The sequence below is a fragment of the Alosa sapidissima genome, chromosome 15 (assembly GCF_018492685.1).
Source record: "Alosa sapidissima isolate fAloSap1 chromosome 15, fAloSap1.pri, whole genome shotgun sequence".
In the NCBI taxonomy this organism is placed as follows: Eukaryota; Metazoa; Chordata; class Actinopteri; order Clupeiformes; family Clupeidae; genus Alosa; species Alosa sapidissima.
This window is the reverse complement of record NC_055971.1, coordinates 28,420,165-28,428,079: the sequence shown is the minus strand read 5'-3', so window position 1 is coordinate 28,428,079 and position 7,915 is coordinate 28,420,165. Positions and strand designations below refer to the sequence as shown.

At 45.5% G+C, this 7,915-nt stretch overlaps 1 protein-coding gene across 2 annotated transcripts in view; it reads right to left on the bottom strand.

Annotated features, from left to right (window-relative positions):
- The window catches only part of sgcg (sarcoglycan, gamma), a 17,470-nt gene extending 12,395 nt beyond the window's left edge, over positions 1-5,075 (bottom strand). For both annotated transcript variants that reach the window (XR_006023115.1, XM_042064338.1), the window contains exon 1: positions 4,946-5,075. The gene's annotated coding sequence lies outside the window, so the exon portion shown is untranslated. The remainder of the gene's footprint in view (positions 1-4,945) is intronic.
- Positions 5,076-7,915: the final 2,840 nt, after the last annotated feature.

Here is a 7,915-nt window from a genome sequence, read left to right as displayed (position 1 = left end):
TTAAGCAGGAACTCTTAGTGTGAAATGTCAGCCATTATGTAAACAGCTGCACCTCGTCTCCAATCACTCCCTGCCACTCTAGCTGTAGTCACCTGAGCCACAGCCCTGAGCTGGTCACTGGTCACCTGAGCCACAGCCCTGAGCTGGTCACTGGTCACCTGAGCCACACCCCTGAGCTGGTCACTGGTCACCTGAGCCACACCCCTGAGCTGGTCACCTGAGCCACACCCCTGAGCTGGTCAGCTGAGCCACACCCCTGAGCTGGTCACCTGAGCCACACCCCTGACCTGGTCAAGAAAAGTCCAGCTCCCCTACTGGTCTCTCTGTTTTTCCTTACGTGGATTACTCTCTCCACATTCAAACTGAAGCTGGTGTTCTGGGACTTAATGACTAGAACAAAGACACTAACAACACCACCATGCCATCCCACAGGCTGCATCCCCCGGGGCTTTTAACTGCCTGAAATATCCGATTTTGTTTACCACGCTCGGAGTTTAGTGCTGGGCTGGTGGGTGCCTATTCCCAACCTTTCTCACGGCACATCAACGGTTAGCCCGAGAATTCTTGTCGCAATTCAAAATTCCGCTGGAGCTCCAAGCAGATTTGTACACAAGACTGTTTACAGCTCTTCGAGTCACGGTAAAATGTAATTTTTGGTAAATATCTTATTTAGATACACTTATGGTGTGGGTGCTTGCGTTTCTTTAGGAATCCGTCGTCTTGGTTTTCTATAGAAATGAGTAGTAAGTGACATATACACGTAAGAGGTTGGATATACGGGACGGTTGGTAATATGTGACGTTCCGATAAGATATTTTCCCCAAATCATGCAGCCCTACTGGAGGGGCTGAGAGAGATGTGGTGTTGAGGGAGATTTGGAGAACGGGGAAATCCCAAATGAAAAGTCTCTATCGACGACTGCACACATTTGTTTAAACCAGTCTTTTAGGCTAGAGGACCAGAGATAGCAGAGCTGCGTCCACTCATCGTCCCTTGTGACCGCAGGAACGGGGAGAGCAGGAATGGAGCACTGCCTCCTGGGGGGGTCTGGTGGCTTCGACGAGGGCTGTCACATTTATTTGAATAAGCAACCCCCCCCCCCCCCCCCAAAAAAAAAAAAAAAAAAAACACCACCAGAGGTCTCAGCTCATCCATCTGTCCTGAGGGCTGGAGTGAAAGGCCACACAGCCAGCTCACTCCCACACCATAGTGTCCGGAGGCCGACACCCAGGCAGGGGGGAGCCACCAGTCGCCTGGCTGAGACCTCCGTCTTTCTGCACTTGCTTTGATTTTCCTATGAAAACTTTGGACGTAAGGGATGCTCAACTGTATTTCTGCATGTGTGGTGTAGATCAAATGGATGCTGACCTATGTGTGTGTGTGTGTGTGTGTGTGTGTGTGTGTGTGTGTGTGTGTGTGTGTGTGTGTGTGTGTGTGTGTGTGTGTCCATTTGGGTGAGAGTGGATTGTACAACCCTTAGATTAGATATGATGGATATTAATCTGTGTAAATGTTTGTGTGTGTGTGTGTGTCTGTGTGTGTGTGTGTGTGTGTTAGCAGGTGTGCTTTGAGACCACACACTGTAACGCTTGAGTTGGTGATAAAATATTCTCTCTAAAAAAACATTAATATCAGAAATCCCATTTGTCCCCAAAGCCGCCTCATCTTCCTCCTTCTTGTCACACACTCCAGCGGAAGCCATACTTCTCTAGTGACATTCATGGATGCAGTGTCAGGCTGTTGTGCTTGCGGAATGCCTATATTTCCTGCCTAAATGCATGAGGCAAGTCAGAGAGGGCTTGAGAGGTAAAGTATGGCACCTATACCTGCCGCCAATACAAACCATCGGACTCTCCGACAGAATAGGAATGTGGGACTTAACTTTAGTACACTCTAAAAAGTAAATCCTGCATTTTAAACTGTCTTTCACCCGGCCAGCCACACAATGCAGCTATCTCCACATAATTGCTGTGTTGAAATTGACACATGTGTACCTGAGCACACACAGCAATGTGTCATTTTAACACATCACTTTTTAGAGTGTACTTGGTGCTTGAAACATGAATATCAAAACATTCACATCTATTCCAGCAGCCACTTTTATCCAAAGTGACTTATGTCAATTATATTACAAGGGCCGTTTTCCCAGCGCAGCTCAGGGTTAAGTGCCTTGCTCAAGGGCACAAGCAGTATATAGTATAATATACTCTTTTGATCCCGTGAGGGAAATTTGGTCTCTGCATTTATCCCAATCCGTAAATTAGTGAAACACACACAGCACACAGTGAACACACAGTGAGGTGAAGCACATACCAACCCGGAGCAGTGAGCTGCATACTACAGCGGCGCTTGGGGAGCAGTGAGGGGTTAGGTGCCTTGCTCAAGGGCACTTCAGCCGTGGATGTGGGCATGGGAGAGCAGTGCTAAACCACTTCCCCCGCCCACATTTTTCCTACTAGTCAGGGATCGAACCAGCAACCCTTCGATTACAAGCCCGAAGCCCTAACCAGTAGGCCAAGGCTGCCCAACGGTTGGAAGCCGGGAATTGAACCCACAACTTTTCAGGCTACTACTGCATGCTAGCCCAGCTCTACCTTTCTAAACTCTACAAAAAAATCATCAATCAAATATTTGTTCTTAGACTTCCTCAGATATATCATGGTCCTTCAACAGCCTGAAAAGTTAATCTGAGATGTCAAAGCATTGACGACTCAGAGTTCTATGAGAAACCCATTTCTTGCTGTGTCAGTACAAAACTTCTTGAGCTCTCGATCAATGATGCCACACACACCATTACCCTACCGGGCAGTGCAAACTTAAATGTTGAAACATTGGCTTACATTTGTCATCGAAAATAATAAATCAAAGAACTACTCACAGAGTATCAGATTAGTCATGGTCCTTGCCAAGATTTATGGTTCAGTGGCCTGTTCTGGAACGTTCTATTAAGATTCTGAGATGCTGAAGATTGTGTGGCCTGCTTTTTTGCTGTTTCAGTCAGTTTAAAGAGTCAAACATTCTGGATCAATGAATACACACACTGGTTCACTTACACAGACCATTAAGCTGTTATACAAGCCATACCCACCCAAACACACACACACACAAATAAATACACACACACACACACACAATAAGATGATGAATGGTGACTTTTCCTATTGTTAAGAAATAAGGCACTATTAAAAACTAATTCCTACTTCATCCTGATGGCAAATTGTTTTTGAACCGCCCAGTGTTGTAATAAGTAACAAATATATTATCTCCAAGAAGCACAAGGTAGAAATCTGAAGCTAATGATGTGTGAAATAGCTGAGACATGAACTTCCCTGGGAGTGAAATGGATAAATTAGCAGGGATATGCTACTGACCTGAATACACAATGATGTTACAAGTGATTACCCACTAGTGGTGGTTTTATACACTCTCTGTTGTTTCACCAAATAAGCAGTCTCAATGAAGGATGGGTAAGAAACAAAGAGAAAGACGTAGCAGACAGAAAAAGAACTAGAGGAGGAGGACAGAGAAGACAAAGAAGAGTGTTGACATGTAGTAGAGGACATAATCTGGTTTGTGTTAAATGTTAATGGATCCTTAATGGACCTCCCCACACCATTAAAATCTATTTATTTTAAAGGGTAGAATTAAATAAAGGCCAAGCCGAACTCCCAGAGCACTGGAGGCAACTCCTCTTTCAATGTGCCAGCCAACTGCCAAACCACACTTACCATAGCAACCCAAATAAACATTCTTCCCATTTGCCTTTTATTGCTTAGCAAGCTTTTCCCTCCTTGCTCTGAGCATATTTCACAATCCCACAAACTGGATTAACTATCCAATGCAGAGCTTCAATATAGAAATGACTTAATGTCTCCATTTCGTGTTACTCAGGAGATTCACAGTAGGCTACTTAACCCAAAACAGGAGACAGGAGTTTATCTAATGTGCGTCTGCTGTTCCTGCACCTCTGGCAGCTCCTTTCTCCACGGACATAAACGGTGTTTAGTGGTTCCGCTGCCTCTGAAACACGCTAACTAATGACCGACTGTTAGTCTTCTAAATGCAAACCTCTCCAGATCTGCTCCTGCCTCTAGCACACTGAGGCGCTCCTCCTGCTGCTGGGATATGACTCTCATGGAGATTCTCTGAGACACACTGATGACTATCATGTCTAACGTTGTGAGGCATAAAGTCCTCAGGCGATGCACTGTCCCTGCCAGACCAGGGACCGACTGGACCGGACTCTGCTGCTTGTGGTGACTGTCCAGCTTGTAGACCTCCACTCCCTTAACAACCCCCCCCCCCCCCCCCACACACACACACACACACATGCCCCCACACTCCACCCCACTGTCCTCAGACACTGACTTTGATCCTGTCTGTTGGCTTAAAGAGCAACACTACAGCACAGCATTGTTACAGAATAGTAGTCTTCCAGGAGCATTTCGCTTTTATGGAACCTTCCTGTCTGTGACCACTGCTGTCCGGATAACTCCACACATGTGTAAACTCTAAAAATAGATCTTGGGATTATGCCGTCAAAGGAAAAGGAACCGTACAACACAGAGCACAAGCACGTTAAGTGAACCAAAGAAATACACAGCTGACACACATGAGATTGACTCATATTAACTGAGGTATAGCTACTGATAATTACAGATTAACACTCGTAGTATTTTGCCAAGACTGCATTTGTATTAGAATCACTTTACTCTCAGTTGTTTATGAGTTGGCTAAGCTTTCATTCAAGGGTTCTGGTGAAGAATGTCAACAGGATGTCAGTAATAAGCATACCCTAAGGCATGCACATCCCATTTACAATGGAAATAAAAGTTTGGAGGTGTTAAGTCATCAAGCATAAATGCAGAAACTACTGAGGATTCCTTTTCCAAACATAAAACACACAGAAAACTTCAAGGGTAAAAGAAGGCACCATGTTACCTACCCTTGTCGTTGCGGGCTGCGATGCAAGTCACTCAGCTCTCCTCTGATGAGTGTGTGTGTGTGTGTGTGTGTTGGCAGAGACGGCGCTCCTACGCAGCAGCAGCCGACGGAGTCTTCTTTCACCCCACCCCACGTCTGTCAAGCGCTCAACAGCTGCGTGTCATAAATCTCCTTCCACAGGATCTGCCCCCAGTAACTGCCCCAGCAATGCCGCTGACAGTGCCCCTACCCCTGCTTCCGGCGTGTCCAGTTGTCCCTCTCCTTTCTCTCTCTCTCTGCCCACTGTTGCTCTGCCCAAGAAAAAAAAAAAAAAAATTTTCCCTCCTTTCTGACTCACGAGTTACTCCACTGCCGTGCAGCCCAAAGTGAAAACACACATACACACACACAGTGCCACTGCTCTGACAGGAGGGAAAGAAAACACACACACACACACACACACACTCTCTCACACATCCACTGTGTAGAGCCTCTCAGAAGCCACTCAGAGCAGCTGGAGAGGAGGGGGAAAAAGAGCAAAACAGTAAGCCAGGGAGAAAAAAGAGGGAGAGGTATAGAGAGAGAGAGAAAGAGAGAGAGAGGGGGGGGCAGAAGGAGAGGAGTGATAAATGTGCTGCTGGGTCTGGAAGTAGTATTTCCCTGCCCCTGTGCTGGCGTCCAAGCCCTTCTGAGTCTGAGTCACCCCATAGGCATGAGGCTTGGGCCTTATGAGCGAGTTCAGTTCAGACGCCACTTCTCATGCGCTCCACGGGGCGAGGGGACTGAGAGAGGGGGGGGGGGTTGGTGGCTGTGTCTATTTAACTCCGCTCCGGAGCCCGACAGATACACACTCGCTGCTGCCGAAAAGAGGAGGCAGCTATGCTGCTATGCATGCCGCCCCAGCTAAAATAAGACAGAATATTAATAGCGTGTGCTCCAATAAGCGGAGCTATTAGGGAGGAAACAGGCAGCGGTGTTGTGTTGTGTTGGATGTGGTCATGAATTGTAGAAACCCTTCATTTATGTGATTTCAAGTGATTAGATGTAGGGGATCATAATTATGGTTTAGCTACAATAACTGATATAAAAATTCAAAAGACCCTCTACACACTATATGGGTTGCTTCCTGATGTCTGGGAGATTTGAGATGGATTAAGATCTTAAAATGGATATGAGTCCAAGTTTTTTTTTTTTTGGTAGAAAGGCACGCACTCCATCCAGGCACTTTCCAAATTCCTTTAGAATGCCAACACACAGAGAACAAAATCAGGTTTAGTCACAACAATGAAATCTGCATCTGTCTATCCGTCAGGCCAAAAGCATGAATACAATAAAAAGCTTGGCAGAATATCCTACATTATGGGCACTATGCCGGAGCATCAGAGTATGGTTCCTTCTTGTCATCTCCAACCATAATAACAGAGTAGCCTCAACACAGCAGACAAGAGACACACTTCTTTCAACACAATGCAAAAACACCACTTTTGTTACCCTTTTTTGTCCCATCCCTTTGTTTATCAAGCCTCCACTTCACAAGATTATAAGCTATTAGATAAGGAGACAGGAGACACATGCGGACAGACACAAAGAGAGCAGTCGAGACTAAAAACCCTGGACAGAGCTAGATGCCAGCTCAACTCGAGATGGAAGAGCCTGTGGCACATCTGTCACACCCGCACGCTGGTAGCAACTTAAGACCCGTGCAAGACTACCGCGCCGCCACTCGGGGCAAAAACAGCTGACAACATCCATCACTACGCCCCCTATGGACCCTGGGAGGAAGGCACAACCATACGTCTTTCTCTCGCAGCAAGTTATAAGCTCAGCTTGCCTTGCAGGTATATGCTACAGGCCACCAAGATATTATCTCGGAGATATCTTTGTTGATGAGCAGACAGCAGACTAGCCTCTCCAAAACGTCTATTGGAAATATTTATATAAATATATACAAATATAATCACAGTCCCTAACTATAGTCCACTGATATGCACTCAAATATATATTTGTGCTACTAGCCTACACCTTCCTTTCCCTGGTGTTGCCCATAGTGCAGGGCTGCCTGAAGCCACACAAATCATTGCCCATTTCCAATCTTTCTGAAAGTTCATTCCTCAAAGCCCTGCTACTGAAATAAGCATGAAATGCTTCCCTCTGCTGGTTAACCCCTGAAACTGCTTTGGGCTGACCAATATCCTCTTTACTAACCAGACTGCACTGGAGCCTGCTCTTGGGTCTGATTTAACTCATGACAAGACCAACCAAAGGTGGCCTCCTTTACAGTGCGAGATGATCCAACTCCATACGGCCACAAATCTATTAATTAACCAACCTTGCTCATCTAGACCAGTGTTTTTCAACCTTTTTTGTGCCACGGCACACTTTTGACACTAAAAATGTCCCACGGCACACAAACATCCTCTGTGAAGAAAAAATAAACATACCATAGCCTAAAACTTCAAATAATACAGATATGGACTTATTATGGCTTCTATGCAAGACCTGCTCAATAAAACAAGCGCCCTCCGTTTCATTTGTAGGTGACTATATCTAATTTAATTGTTGTTATGAACTGGATATGTGATGATTCTGTGAATACTGGATATGGGGCCCCCATTGTACAATGCCTGCATACCACAAATAGTGCAATCATACAATGAATGAGAGCATGTGGTTATAAATTCTTTGATGCAACAGTTGCTTTTCTGGACCAGTGAGTGACATTTGGGTAATTTTCTGCGGCACACTAGTGTGCCCCGACACAGTGGTTGAAAAACACTGATCTAGACTACAGCAGTAGATTTGAAACCATAAGAGCACTGACCATTTTCTTCATGCAGCTGGCTTTCCACAGTGACAGCAAGTTAGAGGGATGTTTGTAATTTTTTCATTTTTGAATATGTGTAGTGTCAATTATCAAGTTCAAGATCCAAAGTGCCACAAATAACTTGGCATGCGGTCAGCTAGTTAATTGCATCCTAGGTCTGCCCTTGAG